The following is an 18,549-nucleotide window of genomic DNA, read 5'->3' as shown; positions in this document are numbered from 1 at the left end:
TCTAAGGGTTTACTGTGATAGTATAAAATGGTCTCTAAAAGACGAATATTCAGATAAGAATATGTAATTTTCATTTCTTTTTAAAATTTAAATGATACCGTCCCTTTTTCTTTCACTAACAGCATTAGCTTTATCTATTTTTAAAACTGGCATTAAAAAAATAGTTATAAGGTGTTAAAAATAGGACACCGATTATTGAAAAATCACTATAAAGCTAGCTTATTTGTGTACTCTGCTGCTTTTGTTGAGAATGTGAACTTTTATTGATCTGTGAGCTTAATATGGATTGGGCCCAAAACAAGTTCAATATTTAACACTGAGGTTCATTACATTTTAGATACCAAGAAAGAATCAAAATACTATTTATAATTCTATCAAACAGACAAAATATAAAACAATGTAGTACTCAGGTACAGATTATTAGAGAAAACTATGTAGTTACTCAGAACATTTCTAAAACATGACTTCTATCAGTTGATTTCCTGGTATCCCTCCATAGACTAATTCAACTATTTTCTTAAATTTATTCCTGTATGCCAGTCTTGTTCACCAGTGTCCAGAGCAGTGCCTGGCCCATAGTACACAAAAAATATTTGCTGAGAGAATGTGCTTATTATATCCAATTCTATTATAGAACTTACCATACTTCTTATAGTTAGTTGTGCTATCAGACTACAATGTGTGTGTGTTTTTAAAGATTTTATTTATATTTGTCACAGAGAGTAAGTGAGCGAGCACAAGCAGGGGGTGCGGCAGGGAGAAGCAGCAGCAGGCTCCTGGCTGTGCAAGGAGCCCCATGTGGGATGGGATAGGATCCCAAGACGGATCTCTAGACCATGGGATCATGACCTGAGCTGAAGGCAGTCGCTTAACCAACTGAGCCACCCAGGCATCCCAGACGGCAATGTTTTTTAAAAAACAAAGCCTATGTGTAATTCATATTGTTGTTCTCCTTAATTTGCATAGGTCTCTCAGGTAGCACGTTCTCAATACATTTTAGTTAAGATTTTCAGTTTCAAATTCAGCTAGTCTTACTATGTTGTCAGGACACTTTATGAAATCAGTGAATAACCAGACTTAGAAGTTATAATTTTCAACTGAAAAATTGAAAAAAGAGAATGTGAGAATCGTGGCGGGGGGGTGGGGGTGGGGGGGGTTAGGAGAGGAACCCTACTTTGTAGGGACACGAAAAAGTCTCAGCCTGACCTCTGAACCACAGATTAGTTCCAAATCAACATAACAAAGGCTGAGAGAATGAAACTAAAATCTCAATCACTGGCACAGGCCTTGAAAACCTCTAATCAACAAAGATCTCTAGAACGTAAGAGAGATTTGAAAAAGCTGTAAGAGTTAGACTAATCACTAAATAGGGTATGTGTAGGAGAGCCCAAAACACTACAGCAAACGTTTAAAGAACTAGACTGAGATGTGAACCACTGCCTGCCCAGACATGGTTGACATGGCTTATGTTCTGGCTTTAACTGGGCTGACTGCCCACTCACACCAAACATCAACAACATTCTCTAGATAATTATAACAGGACCGACAGTATGCACGACATAACACACACAACACCCAGAAAACAATCCAAAATTATTCAACACACAAAGAACTAGGAAAATGTCTTTAACTTTTATGAAAAGTGATAATCCACAAATGCCAACTGTGAGATGACCCAGAAGCTGGTACTATGAGACAAAAACTTTAAAACAGAATTATAACCATGCTGTTATGAGGCAACAGAAATGGGGTTATAGAAAACACACTGAAATGAAGTGAAAGATAGGAATTCTTGTAGAGAAAAAGAAACTACTAAATGAATGAATGAATGAATGAATAAATAAATAAATAAAACTAATGGAAGTTTTAGAATTAAAAAATGTAATAACCAAAATAAAAAGCTCCCTGGGATGAACTGCAGAATGGAGATGACAGGGAGAAAAAAAGAAAAAAAATCAGTGAATGTGAAGATAGGTCAATAGAAAGTATCTAATTTGAAAAATCAGCAGAAAAAGATTGAAATACAATGCAGGAGCCTCAGGGGCCTGTGCAACTAACATATAGGTAAATGGAGGTCCAGATGGAAAAAAATATAGGAGCGGGAAAAACCTTTCAAAATTCTATATCCAGCAAAAATATACTCAGGAAGGAAGGCAAAATAAAGAGATTTTCAAGAAAAGGTAAACTAAAAGAATTCATTGCCAAAAAAACTTCAGAAGAGATATTAGGGGTGCCTGGGTGGCTCAGTGGGTTAAAGCCTTTGTCTTCAGCTCGGATCATGATCCTAGGGTCCTGGGATCGAGTCCCGCATCGGGCTCTCTGCTCAGCGGGGAGCCTGCTTCCTCCTCTCTCTCTGTCTGCTTCTCTGCCTACTTGTGATCTCCTTCTGTCAAATAAATAAATAAATAAAACCTTAAAAAAAAAAAAAAGAAGAGATGTTAAAGGCAGTTCTTCAAGCTGGTGAGCAATAATACTGGGAGGAAACCTCAAACATCAAAAACAACAGAAAAACAACAGAAATGATCAACAGTTTGTTAAGTATAAAAGATTACTTTTCCCCTCAGAATTTCTTTAAAATACTTAACGATTTTTTAAGACAAACATGATATAACATCATTTGGTGGGGTTTTCCATGTATGCAGATGTAATCACAAAGATCAGTGCAGGAGGTTGGGTGATTAGGAGGAAGAAGAGCAAAATGCCACCAACACATATAAATGTTTATAAAACTGGGATGTAAAGAAGGCTTTCTCAGTATCACACATAGGCAGAAACTTAAGAGAAGCTTAAAACTTAGTAACAAAGCCATAATGAGATATTACCCTACACATGTCAGAATTGCTAGAATCAAAGAGGCAAGAAATAACAAGTGTTGATGAGGATGTGAAGAAAAAGGAATACTTGGCTGTTGGTGGGAATGGAAATTGGTACAGCCACTATGGAAAACAGTATGGAAATTCCTCAAAAAGTTTAAAATCGAAATACTATATGATCAAGTAATTCCACTGGGTATTTATACAAGAAAACAAAACTGCCAATTTGAAAAGATACATGCACTCCTATGTTTATTGCAGCCTTATTTACAATAGTCAAGATATTGAAGCAACCTAAGTGCCCACTGATAGATGAATGGATAAAGAAGATGTGGTACATACAAACACTGAAATATTCAGTCATAAAAAAGAATAAAATCTTCCTATTCAACAACATGGATGAGCCTAGAAGTTACTATGCTAGGTGAAATAAATTAGAATATCTTATTTATTTCTAGAATATCTTATTTATTTACTTGAAAGAGAGAGAGAATGAGAGAGAGAAAGTAGGAGCAGCAAGAGAGCAGAGGGAGAAGCAGGCTCCCCGCCAAGCAGGGAGTTTCGGTGTTGTACACCCAAAACTAGTATGACACTGTATGCTACTTACACTTAATAAAATAAAATTTTAGTGTCAAATTAAAAGATGAAGAAATCAGAGTATTTGCATTATATATATATATATATATAACAAAGGGACACTGTCCTTTTTTACATTAAGTTACTACAAATTGTAAGGAAACAATGTCAAAAGAAATTAGAAAACAAAGCAGGAAATTTATAAAAGAAAAATCAAATAATATGTGTAAGTAAAAGATGTTTGACCTACTTAGAAAAATAAGTAAACTAAAACAATCAGATACGATTTTCCTTGATCACGATAGGGAAAACTTTTTTTTAAAGATTTTATTTATTTGACAGGGAGACGTATCACAAGTAGGCAGAGAGGCAGGCAGGGGTGGGGGGGGAAGCAGGCTCCCTGCTGAGCAGAGAGCCTGATGCGGGACTCGATCCCAGCACCCTGGGATCATGACTGAGCCAAAGGCAGAGGCTCTAACCCACTGAGCCACCCAGGTTTCCGGGGAAAACATTTTTTTTTTTTTTAATATTTTACTTATTTATTTGAGAAAGAGACAGTGAGAGAGAGCATTAGCGAGGAGAAGGTCAAAGGGAGAAGCAGACTCCCCATGGAGCTGGGAGCCCAATGCGGGACTCGATCCCTGAACTCCGGGATCATGACCTGAGCCGAAGGCAGTCGTCCAACCAACTGAGGCACCCGGCGTCCCGTGGGGAAAACATTTTTTAAAAGATAATATCCATAGTTAGTGGGGAAAGTAGCATGCATACTGGGAAAATAAACTGAAATGACCTTTCTAGAGGGAACTTAGCAATACATAATAAAAACCAAAACATCTGTATTAAAAAGAAGTCACAGAGAAAATGGTACACATGCTATGATTCTATCTACATACAGAATATTCAAAAACAGCACAATTTACACTGTTGTAAGTCACAATAGTAGTTACCCTTCAACAGTGGTAGAAACTAGAAAGGGGTTACATGGAGGGCTCCTGGGCTGCCAGTAATATTCTGTTTCTTCAGCTGACTGCTGGATACATGGTGGGTATTCACTTTGTGCAATTTTATCAAACTATACTTAAGATCTGTGTACTTTTCTGTTGTGTAAATACATGTTATGGGCTCAGTCAAAATGTTTATATAATGCATATACTCACTGACCCAGTAAATCTTAACTTCCAAAAAATATTCTATGGAAATTTATCAAGTATGATTGCAACGATTTATCTATAAGATGCCAATTTTAGCCCACATTTTCAACAACAGGTGACCAGTTAACAAATCATAATACCTCCATATGATGGAATAACATTTTGGCCATCAAAAGTAATCCTATAGGTAAATATTTATCAATTTGGAAAATCAGTCACAATAATACTATTGGGTAAAAGAATAATATATATATTATCGGCACTTATTACATGCCATGCAAATGTGAATACATATGTACATATCTGAAAAGACATTCACCAAGCTATTGAAGTAGATGATAGATTTGGAATGTGCATATTCATCAGCCTTACCTATAATTTAGATTTCCCATAAAAATGAACAGCTTCTGTGATAATAAATTATTTTTAACACTTGAGTTAAATGATCTATAGTATTGCATGGAGAGACATTCAATTTAATTATTATTACCTTTTATCAGTTCCCTTAGCAATGCCCACCTCTGTATACCCAAAGGCTAGGGCAATATCTAATATGTAATAGGAACTAAATGAACTTGAAAAAAAAAGACAAGTTTTTCCAACTATAATACAATAATTATATATATTTATTATAATTATATAATATAATTATAATTATATATATTTATTATATAAAATATATATTACTATAATACTAACAACTTCCATTATCAGGAAATGTGATCTAAATACAAATATAAATATAAATCTGTATAAAATACACAAAGCAAAACTTCATATATTTAACTCTGGTAAAAGACAGACTGGCAATATTACTATGATAGAACAAATGTAATTATAATAGAGTATATAGCTCTAAACGAAGAGGGGAGACTGATGCATGAGTTTGCAACAGAATTAAAAAATCAAAGTATTTGAGAATACAAAGGTATTTTAGAACTGTCTTCCAATCCCCAAATTGAACTATCTATGAAATTCAGTTAAAAATCAAAGAAACTCATCTTCCTCCAAGCCCCCCAAATACAGTGAAAGAAATACTGGGTAGTTTGGGGTAATAAAACAGTGCTAAGCCTCAAGACAATAAATAAAAATAAAGATATAATTCACTTTATGAGAATTTGGCAGGGGCCTATGACAAAGATAAATCTGAAGTCACATCTACTTTATTGTTCCCTCTGAAATGCACAATAGTTTCTTCAACTCAAACAGATTTACCTCCCTAATCATGTCTGGTGGAGGGTAATACCAAAATCAGTTCTACAGCACCCATGAAGCAGAAGCACGAGAAGGTAGGAAGAAATTCACCTGCAATAAAAAACTATGTGAAACCAGCCCCCCTCCCAAAAACAAAAAAACAAACTATGTGCAGAAAATTGACTCATCAGACTGTTAAGATTCACATAACTGGGGCACCTGGGTGACGCAGCTGGTTAAGCAACACACGTTTGGTTCCAGCTGGGGCCATGATCTCAGGGTCCTAAAATCGAGCCCCACCTGGGCTCCATGCTCAGTGTGGAGTCTGCTTCAGATCCTTTTCCTCTGCTCTTCCTGCTCCTGCTCTCTCTCTAAAATAAATAAATCAATCTTAAAAAAACAAAAACAAAAACAAACCCAAACCAAAAAAACCCCCACAAAACTCCAGAAAAATTCACATAATTGAGCAAGTAGAAAACTCTTGCTCTAAAACAACCAAAGGGCATTTCTGGTTTTAAAATGGGTATTGGGCGCCTGGGTGGCTCAGTGGGTTAAGCCGCTGCCTTCGGCTCAGGTCATGATCTCAGGGTCCTGGGATCGAGTCCCGCATCGGGCTCTCTGCTCAGCAGGGAGCCTGCTTCCCTCTCTCTCTCTCTGCCTGCCTCTCTGCCTACTTGTGATTTCTCTCTGTCAAATAAATAAATAAAATCTTAAAAAAAAATTAACGTGGAAATGTAAGGAAAGGTTTAAAACACTTTAAAAAAAATAAAAAAATAAAATGGGTATTAACCCTCAAGTAGAATGCTATTGAAAGGGAAAGGGCTCCCCCCAACTTATAAGTGGTCCTTAATAATTAAAATAAGGTATGAGACAAAAAGAGGAAAAAATGTCATTAAACTTGAATCATAGACTATAAAACCCAACTGAACTACAATTAGTGTTTTTATTCTCTGTGAAGCCATTATAACCAAATACGTCAGCTGATTTAGGGACAAAGCTATTTATTCTGGTGAAGAACATAAATATGCCACTATTTTTCTATCAGTTTCAAAACCTTGTTACCATCACTTTGACAGGCTACCTCTAGGTCTGCTAAATGTTAATTTCAATGAACTTACACTCTCTCTGTGGAAGTCATTCAAATGTAAGAATAAACAACAACCACAGGAAACTGAAAATGATGGCTAACAGGCAACGGTAATAAGTAACAGGAGCACAGCTTGACATGCGCTTGAAAAAGATCAGATAGGTTATAAGGCCCAAGACCAGATACATTTCTCTTTTGTTCCACACATATATCTTGTCAGGGGCAAAGGGAACTGCTGGGGAGAAAAAACAAGCATTAAAATAAAACATCTGTAGAAGTTGGACTAATCTGTAAAGGCAAGGTCACAGTTAAATAAATAGCATCTCACTGATTATACCACCATCAGAAAAATTTTTTAAAAGTCCTTAGACTGAGGGGCCCCTGAGGGTGGCTCAGTCATTAAGCATCTGCCTTTGGCTTGAGTCATGGTCCCAGGGTCCTGGGATTGAGCCCAGCATCGGGCTCGCTCCCTGTTCAGCGTGAAGACTGCTTCTCCAGTCTCCCGCTCCCCCTGCTTGTGTTCCCTCTCTCGCTGTCTCTTTCTCTGTCAAATAAATAAATAAAATCTTAAAAAAAAAAAAAAAAGTCCTTAAACTGAGAGACGGGAGAGTCTGTGGTAATTAAGAACAACAACAGTGCTCATTATAGAAGAAAACAGAATAAAAGAAAAATACATGCATATGCAGCAAACTTCTGGGACAGTCTGATCACAGTTGTAATTTGGTGGGCATCCTCCACATATATAGGAAAATAATTCAGGCCCGTAGCTTTGTTGTGCACCTTAAACATTCCTAAGCATTAGAACATAGTCTTTCAAAATGAACTGTTTCTTCTTTGTGGATTTCACAAAGAGGAAGAAAAAAACAGTACGTGTAAACTGAATATTTAAAATTCTGTTTTAAGCCATGTTTTGTTTATCCTAGACACACAAAGGTAAATGCACTTCATTTTTATACATGCTCATCTGAAGAACAATGACTTGGAATAAAAATAAATTATTTTCTCGTGTATTTTGGTATGATGAGTATTTCTTTAAAGAAAATGTATCATGTGTGTATGGAACAGGATGGCAGCCAATGAAATAAGATCAGACTAGACCTTATGAGGAAGAAGGAAATTAAAAATTATCATTATCACTATCACCTGCAGGGAGTAATTTATCATTTCTGTTCTTCATTGGTATCATGTTCCAACAGCGTGTGGTTACAGCAGATACAATTAGGCAGCTGGCCACAGAAGTAGGAGGATAATGTGCTTTTGATGGAGTTTATCCAAGCATGGAGATAGAGTGTTTGTAATCCATGCAGCAGAATCACTATAACAAAAATACAATTCATTTTTTGTTGGAGTATTCCTTTCAAAATCTTAATACAAAATTCAAAAGCCAACTGATGATGAGTCTGAAGCAAGTAAAGAAAGCGTAAGAAGAAAATACATAAAAATGATTACTATAGCTTACATCACTGTATATAAACAAGATGATAATATAAACATAAGCCATGCAAGCTGCTGCATAAAGAGTATGAACTCTGCTGTAATAACTGGTATTTAAACTCAGAAGAGGAAATCAACAAATATGAAAATTGTGTATGATTTTCTCCCAGTATTAACTATACCTTAAATCATGGACTCTTTCTTCTTCAATTAATTTTCTATTTTATCCCAAGAGAAAATTTGCATCTTTTCTTTCTTTCATGATTCCTCTAGGGAACAATACATATTAAGTGCCATATACTCCTCAAGGGATATTGTTAAATTGAGTAGTGTTTAGAAATAGACCAAGCAATAGGGGAAGTAGCAAAACAGACAATAGGTCTAAAAATATTTTTAAAAAAGTATTTTTACCAAAAAATTCAATTAAATTAATTTTTGACCTACTTAAAATATTTCCAGGTTGTAACTGAAATTTCTTTTAAATTTACTTATCTGGGTCCCTTGTAATTTCAAAATTGCTTACTAAGGTGCTTTTAGCAGGGGAAGAAGAGATCACCTCTTCAGAGCCTACAACGTAAGTACTTTAATTCTGACATTTCATAAATTGAGAGCTTACATGCCCTAACTGCTCAACATTTTTTCCTAGCTATAAACACAAGATACTGTTACTGTTCTATATACTCAATAATCACTGACATTTACTAATATTTTCACTTTTAAAAACCCTTTAAAGTACAGTGTATATGCAGAAAAGTGCACTTAAGTGTACACCATGAATTTTCAAAAAACACAGCCATGAAACCCAGTTTAAGAAATGAAACTCAGATCAAGAAATAGAACATCCTAGCACCCCAGTAATCCACTCGAGCCAATCCTAGGCACCTCCGGCCCAAAGGGTAACTACTATTCTGATTCCCCCCACCAGCTTTATTGAGAGATAACTGACATATAACATATAATTAACACATTACGATTATAAACTTAAGGTGTGCAATGTATTGATTTGATACACATATATTGCAAAATGATTACCATTAATCATTAATTAATTAATGAGTAATTAACCATTAATGTGATCAGCATTAGTGAAAACCTCCACCGTGTCAAATAATCATCATTTCTTTTTTGTGGTGAGAATACTTAACATCTATTCTCTTAATAACTTTTATACTTATAATACAGTATTATTAACTGTAAGCATAACGAGGTACACTGGATCCCCAGAACTTACTCAGTTAGTATCCTCTGACCAACATCTCCCCATTTCTCCCACCCTCTATCCCCTGTTATTACCACTTTACTCTCTGTTCTGGAAGTTTGGCTTTTTTAGATTGCGCATGTAAGTGACAGTATGCAGTATTTATTTTTGTCTGACTTATTTCACTTAGCATAATTCCCTCGAGGTCTATCCATGTTGTTGAAAATGGCAAGATTTCCTTCTTTTGATGGCTGAACAGCCCTCTGTGTATCTATATATGCACGTGAGTGTATCTTTATCCTCTCATCTACTGATCGACAGCCATATTTTGGCTGTCCTAAGACTGCAATGAATATGGCAGGGCAGCTATCTCCTTGAGATTCTGTTTTCATTTCCTTTACATATACTCAGAAGTGGGATGGCTGGATCATATATTAATTCTATTTTTAATCTTTTGAGGAAACTCACACCGTTCTCCACAGTGACAGCACCAATTTACCTTCCAGCCAACAGCACACAAGGGTTCTCTTTTCTTCACACCCTCACCAGCACTTGTTAGCTCACCACTATACTGATTTCTAAGATCCCAGATTCATTTTCCCTATTGCATATTTCAACATAAATGGAATCATACATCATGTAGTATTTTGTGGATTGGCTACTGTCCTCACTATTGTTTTTTTGATTCACTTACACTGTTGCACATTACTTAAACTGTTACAAGGCTGTAAGGCATATCTGACTAACAGTTTATTTATCCAGTCTAAGACTGACAGGCACTAAGTAGTTCTTTTTTTTTTTAAGATTTTATTTATTTATTTGACAGACAGAGATCACAAGAAGGCAGAGAGGCTGGGGGTGGGGGGCGGGGAGCAGGCTTCCTGCTGAGCAGAGAGCTAGATGCAGGGCTCCATCTCAGGACCCTGGGATCATGACCTGAGCTGAAGGCAGAGGCTTTAACCCACTAAGCCACCTAGGCACTCCTCTTTTCCCCCTTTTTGAGATATAATTCACATACCATAAACTTTTCATATTTAAATAAACTGCATAATTCAGTTTAAAGAATACTCAGTTGTACAACCATTGTTGCAATCTAATTTTAGAACATTTTTATTACCCAAAAAAGAAATTCTGTATCCATTCCCCCTCTATTCCCAGACCTGTCTATAGATTTCCTATTTTGAATATTTCATATAAGTAAAATCATACAAATGCAAGAGCATATAAATGGAATGCTTTCATGGTTAGCTACCTGTACTTAGCATGACTTTTTCAAGGTTCATCCATGTTGTAGTACATACCAATATATGTTTTGTTTTATGGACAGATACTACTTCACTGTATGGATCTACATTTTGTTTATTCATTCTCCAGGTGATGCACATCTGGTTTGCTTCCACTTTTTAGCTGTTATGAAGAATGCTGCTACAAGCACTCATGTGGAAGTGTTTGTGTGGACAAATGTTTTCATTTCTCTTGGGTATGTTTCTGGAAGTGGATGAATTTTTAAGTTAATCTTATTCATAAACTCCAAATAAAGACCTAAATGTGAGACCTGAAACCATAAAATTCTTACAAGAAAACAGGCAGTAATTTCTTTCAATCAGCCATAGAAACATTTTTGTTGATATCTCTCTTCTGGCAAGGAAAACAAAAAAATCAAACAGAACTACCATATTATCCAGTAATTCCACCACTGGGTATCTACCCAAAGAATATGAAAACACGAATTTGAAAAGATATATGCACCCCTGTGCATTATCTACAATAGCCAAGATAAGAAAGCAACCCGACTGCCCATCCGTAGATGAATGGGTAAAGAAGTATGGTATATTTATACAACGGAATATTACTCAGCCATAAAAAGGAATGAAATCTTGCAACAACATAGATGGACCTAGAAGGCATAATGTTAAATGAAGTAAGTCAGAGAAAGACAAATACCATATGACTTCACTCATATGTGGACTTTAAGAAACCAAACAAAGGAAAAAAAGAGACCAAAAAAGCCAGACTCTTAATTAAATACAGAGAATAAACTGGTGGTTATTCTCACCTTCTTTCCTTTGGTGCTCCCATTTAAAGATATATTAGGACTTTTCTTGTATCCTCTATATCTCTTGCCCTTCCCAAATCTTCCCACTTGTATCCCTCCACGCTTCCTTCTGGATATTTCCTTTTGACCTAAAATCTAGTTCAATGAACATTTCTACACCAGTGTGCTAAGATCTGCTGTTAAACTCATTTTAGTTAAGTTTCAGAATATGTTTGACTCTTTTTCAAATCTGCTATAATTCTTTTTAAATGTTTTCGAAATTTACAATTTCTTTTGTCCTTCAACTTAGTATGCATAGTTATTTTTCTTTTTAACTTTTTAAAATAGGCTCCATGCCTAAAATCAGGTGTGAACTCACAACTTTGAAGAGCCAAATGCGCTAACGACTGAGCCATCCAGGTCCCCAAAGAGTTATTTTAAAGTCCATATCTGGCATATCTGAAATCTGGAGCACTTGGAGCTCTGTTTTTATTGCTTACTATTTCAGCTGGTTATTGATTTATGTTGTCTTGTGTCCTTGTGTGACTGATTACCTTTGATTATAATCTGTACCTTATATCTGAAAAACTGTAGAAATAATTTAAGGCCAATGATAATGATCTTCTAGAAAGAATCTTTGTGCAATGAATCTGGGGGTGCTGGCAACCCTAAGATCATCTTAATCTATTAGTGGGGTTTGAGAATTGCCTGGGTCACCCAGATGATTTGAAGCTAGGCTGCAGTCCATGGAAGGATTTATTTATTTATTTATTTATTTTTTTCATGGAAGGGTTTATTTATCTATAATTTTACCCTATTCTTGGGTGCAGTCTTTCATGGTCACAATGCAAAGCACTGGGGAATCACAAAGTCCTGATTTTTATATTCCTATCCATGTGAGGCTATCAAAGGGCAACACAAGTCTTAGCTGCTACTTCTGAATTGGTAAATGCCTATAGGGCAAAAGCAGACCCAAACGTCAGTGTCATTTCTCTGGATTGTCTTCTTTTCTGAGTTTTAGCTTGATAATGCTTTACTAATTTATATCTCTGATACCTTCAAACAGGTAGTGTTTTATTTTTCTTTAGCTTTTGTAGTTATTCTCAGCAAAAGGGTCACTCCATTTTATGTAGTCCACCATTATAGTGGGCAGATTCATTACTGCATTTTTCCTTCCTACTTAAGGCTCCCTGCCTATAATACTCCTCCATTCCCTAAACTAGCTTCTTCTCATCTACCATGTGTCTGTTTACACATTATTTCCTCTGGGCTTAGTCTTCTCTAATTCCGCCAAATAGATGTTTCTCTATTTCTCCCCGTAATAACACATTCCATGCTCAAAGTGCTTTTGGTTTAATTACAGAGCCCTAGAGCCCTTAAGGGCAGTCTCACTACGTCTGTGCTCTCCTCCGTATCCTCAATGCCCAGGCACAACACCTGGACATTCTACCTCAACAGTGAAGACAACTGTGCAGTTACAAAGGCATGAAAGAGCCAGGAAGTGCAGGCTCTATAGAAAATTAATAAAGAGTTGCTAATTGAGAGAACTAATAAATGAATAATGAAGTGATATTATATGCTCAACTCCTGTCAGCCTTTGGGAAAAGAAAATCATGATGGTTTACTTCTCTTATAACTTCCTATTTTTTTAATTCAAAATTGCTATTAGATATCAACTACTTTAGGGAAACATTCTTTGAAGTCTACACCGACAACAGTTATTTGCTCCCCATTAATCTAGTGCACACATTACAATCATCTATTTATACATTGGCCTCTCTTAAACTAAGGTCTTGGGGATCAGAGATTATATTGTGTTGTACTTGCAGTACCTAACACAGAAGCCAGAACTAGCATCCTAGTATACAGAAGACTAGTATTCAATACATGTTGCTTAAATGAAAAGTTGTCTTGGAAAGCATTTCTGCGTGTGTGTGCTTGCCACTAAACAACGTGCAGCCCACTGCTTCTCTAGATTTCTATCGCCTACCTGCTTCCTGGCATAGCATCAGTTTCTCACTGTTTTATACCTATGCTTATTGTTCCTTATATTCCATTTTTCATGCTGCTTTTTAATGTTCCCTAAAAATACCCACCTAAAGGCTCTATGGCCCATTCCTAGTTCCTCAAATGGCAGAAAATACTATCAATGATAAGTAAACATTCTAATTTTAGTATATGTGCTGCCGAAGCGAGCACGATAAGTAAACATTCTAAATTTTAAGCACAAAATAGGAGATACATTGAATTTAAAAATCAACAAAAAACAAAAGAAACCAGTTTAATGATGGCTGAAGAGGTTTAAAACTGAAAACTCTTAAAACCCATTTTTGTTCCTAGGTGATCAAGTCCTACCAAATGCTACTTGATTTTTTTTTTTTTGAAGATTTAAAAAAAATTTCTTTGGCGGGTCGGGGGCACAAGCAGGGGGAGCAGTAGGCAGAGGGAGAAGAAGACTCCCCACTGAGCATGGAGCCCCACAGAGGACTTGATTCCAGAACTCCGGGATCATGACCCAAGTCAAAGGCAGACATTCAACTAACTGAGCCACCCAGACATTCCAAATGCCACTTGTTTTTACAGGCCTTTGGGACTATAAATTGAGAGATCAAACACTGAAAGAAACTCCGACAGACAAGAAAAAAGGAGGCAGGTAGAAGACGTGGTGCACTTTATTTTCCAGAAATGAACAGGGTATTTTCTCTTTGGAAAAGTGAGACACACCGGGGTACCGGTGTGTCTCGTCAGTTAAGCATCTGACTTTTGATTTTAGCTCAAGTTGCGATCTTAGGGTCCTGGGATCCAGCCATGCATCAGGCTCTGTACTTGGTGGGGCACCTGCTTGAGATTCTCTCTCCCTCTCCCTCTGCCCCCCCCACTCACCTCAGCTCATGTGCACTCTCTCTCAAATAAATAAAAAAATCTAAAAAAAAGTAAGGTAAAAAGATGGTTTCCTCCTCCCCATCTGAGCTCTACTAAAAAAGTATCCAAGAGCTGAAGTGAGAACTAAGTACTTGGTGGCATTCGTTTATGTTTGCCCTGTGGAGGCTGCAATTTTTCAAAGAAGGTAATTATACCAGTTGTCGTAAGTTCTGGCTTTATGTCTGTAATTTCAGTGTTTTTTGACTGCTTCCTCTGCACACTGCTGGGTGAGAAAATAACTTACATTTCTGGGGCCACAGGACTGATTCTGGCCCACCCTGTATCCATGAGGTTGGATGCGGAATTAAAGGATGAGCAGAAAAGAATAAGAAATCAGGTGGAATGCTATGGTGCAATCTTTTGGGACAGCCAGGACATATCCTTGTTAAAGCGAAGGGCATTCTGTAATAGCTATGTCACTGTCTTTGTGATCTAGAAATTTAAAATGTGACTCTTTGCAAAACTGCAGGTAGAAAAGAAGTGATTTTGCTTTTAGAAGCAGCTTATTTGCATAAATGAAGCATTCTGAAGAAAGGTCTCATTTCCCCAATACATCAGATAGTGAGGTATATGGACAAATTAAAGAGTTTTCATTGCATTACCTTTGCCTGTAAAGAAAGTAGTCTTTGAGGGCGCCTGGGTGGCTCAGTCGGTAAGCGTCTACCTTTGGCTCAGGTCAGGATCTCAGGGACTTGGGATGGAGCCCCACATCGGGCTCTCTGCTCAGCAGGGAGCCTGCTTCCCCCCCCACCCCCTCTGCCTGCCCTTCTACTTGTGACCTCTATTTGTGATCTCTCTGCAATAAATAAAATCTTAAAATAAAAATTAAAAAAAGCACAACCTTTTCATTGAAAGTGCAACAAGGCAGGAAAACAAATGAAATATTAATTGGCTTATTTTATGGAGACTTTCTATGTGCCAGGCATAGTGGTAAATGCTTGTGTGCATTACCTCATTTAGCACACTCAAATAATGAGGTAGGTATTGCTGTTATGATCTCCACTTTTCAGATGAAAAATCTGAAATTCAGATAAGTTAAATACCTCTTTCTAAAGTCATACTAGTAAACTCACTTCACTGGGTCTAAAGCTGAAGTTTTTTTTTTTTTTTTTTTTTTAAATGGAGGTTCCAGACCCAACATGGAGCCCAATGCAGGACCCAAACTCATGACCCTGTGATCAAGACCTCAGCTGAGATCAGGAGTTGGATGTTCAACCAACTGAGCCACACCGACAACCCTAAAACTGAAGCTTTTAACCAGTTACATTAACACTGTTTAAACTTTCCTTTTTGATTTTAATCACTTTTAGAAAACTCTCTACTATTTCAAGATTGGCCCTTTTCTCATTCAGTCTTCTAGAAAAGAGAAAGATGGACTGATTTTGGAAAATGATATGTTCTGAGCCATATGGTATTTGTAACAAGATTTATTTTTCCAATTCTTGATTCACCTTCCAATAAAGACTGATCCTTCCTGTGAATACATATGTATACATCAGACAGCTGGAAACATTAGGTGCTTTAGGATGTGCAGAATTTCTGAATGCCAATTTTCGCAATGGCTTCTGCCAAAGCATGAGTCAAAGGAAATCTGAACTGAGAAGATTACTTCCTTATAGGTCATTATTCTGGGGATAACTGCCTAAATCAAAGAGGAAAATTCCTGGTCAAACTCATTTATTATCACAATGTAATAATGCTAATTGGCAGCCTCTGAGATAAGTCTAGGGGGAACTCCCCTGACACATCCAATAAAGAGTTCACTATTATTGATTGTGTGATAAATAAGCCATTTTTATGCTTATTGCTGTGCTTGAGATAAGTATTTGGGTCCTGCTTGAGTGTGATTATTTCTCTCAAATTTATTCTGACCCTTGGCATTGCTGATTTCAAGCATGACCCTATTCCTATCTAGAATTAAGTTATGATTGTAATACAACAGAAGAATTTCAACACTCTACTCAAATTCTATTTTAGAACAATATGGTGTTCAAATCCTTTTATAATATAACTCAACTGGAGGCTTTAAAACCACTAATAATGAACTTTCAAAAATGCAGATTCAGAGGCATTATTTACAGCATGGCTTTCAAAGGAGGCTCAAGCATAGGAATCTCTTCATCTAAGGACTCAAGTTCAGGGTTTCTCATTTTGTGGACTTCTGCATTCTCTCTGAGCAGGTTTAAATAATGGTTTAAAACTGCAGGTGATTCATCCTGCTACTCTACTCAATGAACATGTACCTCAAAGTTATTAGAAAGTGGGAAGCATATCTTTTTTAAAAATTAAACTTTTCTTAATGGTACATTTCCAAGGAAAAAGTACAAAAATAGACAGGAAGGCAACTAACCATAAAGTAAGTTGAAAAAAATCCAGATTTTAAAAAGGCTAAAATCCGGGGCGCCTGGGTGGCTCAGTGGGTTAAGCCGCTGCTTTCGGCTCAGGTCATGATCTCAGGGTCCTGGGATCGAGTCCCGCATCGGGCTCTCTGCTCAGCAGGGAGCCTGCTTCCTTCTCTTTCTCTCTCTGCCTGCCTCTCCATCTACTTGTGATTTCTCTCTGTCAAACAAATAAATAAAATCTTTAAAAAAAAAAAAAGGCTAAAATCCTCTGGGCTTTAGCTCAGAAGGCTAGACTTTGTGGTTGGGGAAAAAAGAAAGATACGGGGTGGGGGCCAGACAGAAGTATGCAAGATTTTATAGGTAATGCAATGGGTACAACTGGACTTTAGTCAAATACAAACAATATCAGAACTAGATAGAATCCCTCTGAATATGAGACAAAGCCCCCTTTTATAGTAGAGTCATATATTATGTGAAGAATTAGTCACATAATGGTTAAATCAAGTAATCAAAATTACTCTGGAAAATCCCTAATGTATAAACCATCCCTCAGTAAGTTCACTTCCAATAGTTTTTCTGGCAATGGTACAAATCATTTCTGGGCTCCAGATGAAGGAGACAGCTTGTAACAGAGCGCCATGTTGTATTAAAAAATATGTTTTTGTTTATTTTGTAAAAAGATTTATTTATTTTAGAGAAAGTGTGTGCATACACACACACGCATACATGCATTAAAGTTGGGGGGGAAGGGCAGAGGGCAACAGAATCCTCAAGCAGTCTCCCCACTGACCATGGTGCCTGATGTGGGGCTCGATCACAGGTGCTTGAGATCATGACCTGAGCCAAAATCAAGAGTCGGGGGCTTAACCGGCTGAGTCACCCAGGCGCTCCATGGTGTATTTTTAAACTTTCCAGATTTTTTTTTCTGTTCATGAAGAATTCATCCATGTTGTAGTGTATACTCAAGATCACCTTTTTTCATTGACATATACTACTCCATAAATATACTACATTAATTTATCCATTTTACTGCTTGTTTCCAGTTTGGGATTATAATCAAGTAGGCCACAATGGACACCCGTATACATATCTTCTGGAAAACATGAGCTCACTTTTGTTGTGTAAAGACCTAAGAGTGAAACAGTTAAGCCACAGAGTAAGCAAGCGTTCATCTTTGGGAGCTATAATAGCAGGTCGCCGTGTCGTATGGAAACAACTTAGCACAGTACCTTTGCGTTATCACTCTAACGCATTTCTTAGTATGCGGTCATTAGTATGTTTCTTTAAAAACATCTACGAATAAAACATTTTAAGCACACACACAATTATAGAACCTCTGAGAACCTGTCACCCATATTCAACAGCTACCACTATTTGGCAAATTTACTTCATCTATTCTTCCTCTGCCCCCTTATCTTTGCTGAACTGTTCTGAAGCAAATGCCCGATATGTCATTTCTCCCTGACATACTTCAGTTTACATCTCTAAAAAATATCGACACTTTCTTATATAACTAGCATGCCATTATCACATGTAACCATAAAGTGAATTTAAATTATCAGTCTCCCTCATTTATGTTTTGTGAATAGAAGAACTGTTTTGGCGTGTTATTATATCCCCAATGCCTTCCACTTCTTAGTACATAATGCTATTCAAAAAACAGTCTGAGAATAACTGAAGAGATTTAAGTACTATCACTGCCACCGAAGCCTAACTACAAAGGTTTAGGATTCAGAGAAGAGTACAAAGTTATGAACCATGCTCTAGATCTTATGGTCATTTATATAAGGAGAAATC

The 18,549-nt window shown here is 36.8% G+C and overlaps 1 protein-coding gene across 1 annotated transcript in view; it reads right to left on the bottom strand.

Annotated features, from left to right (window-relative positions):
• The window catches only part of PRMT3 (protein arginine methyltransferase 3), a 126,283-nt gene that overhangs the window by 13,608 nt on the left and 94,126 nt on the right, over positions 1-18,549 (bottom strand). The gene's annotated exons all lie outside the window — the stretch shown is intronic.

Source organism: Neovison vison, chromosome 7 (genome assembly GCF_020171115.1).
Source record: "Neovison vison isolate M4711 chromosome 7, ASM_NN_V1, whole genome shotgun sequence".
Classification (NCBI taxonomy): domain Eukaryota; kingdom Metazoa; phylum Chordata; class Mammalia; order Carnivora; family Mustelidae; genus Neogale; species Neogale vison.
The sequence above is the reverse complement of the archived record's forward strand: the minus strand, read 5'-3'. Positions and strand labels throughout refer to the sequence as shown.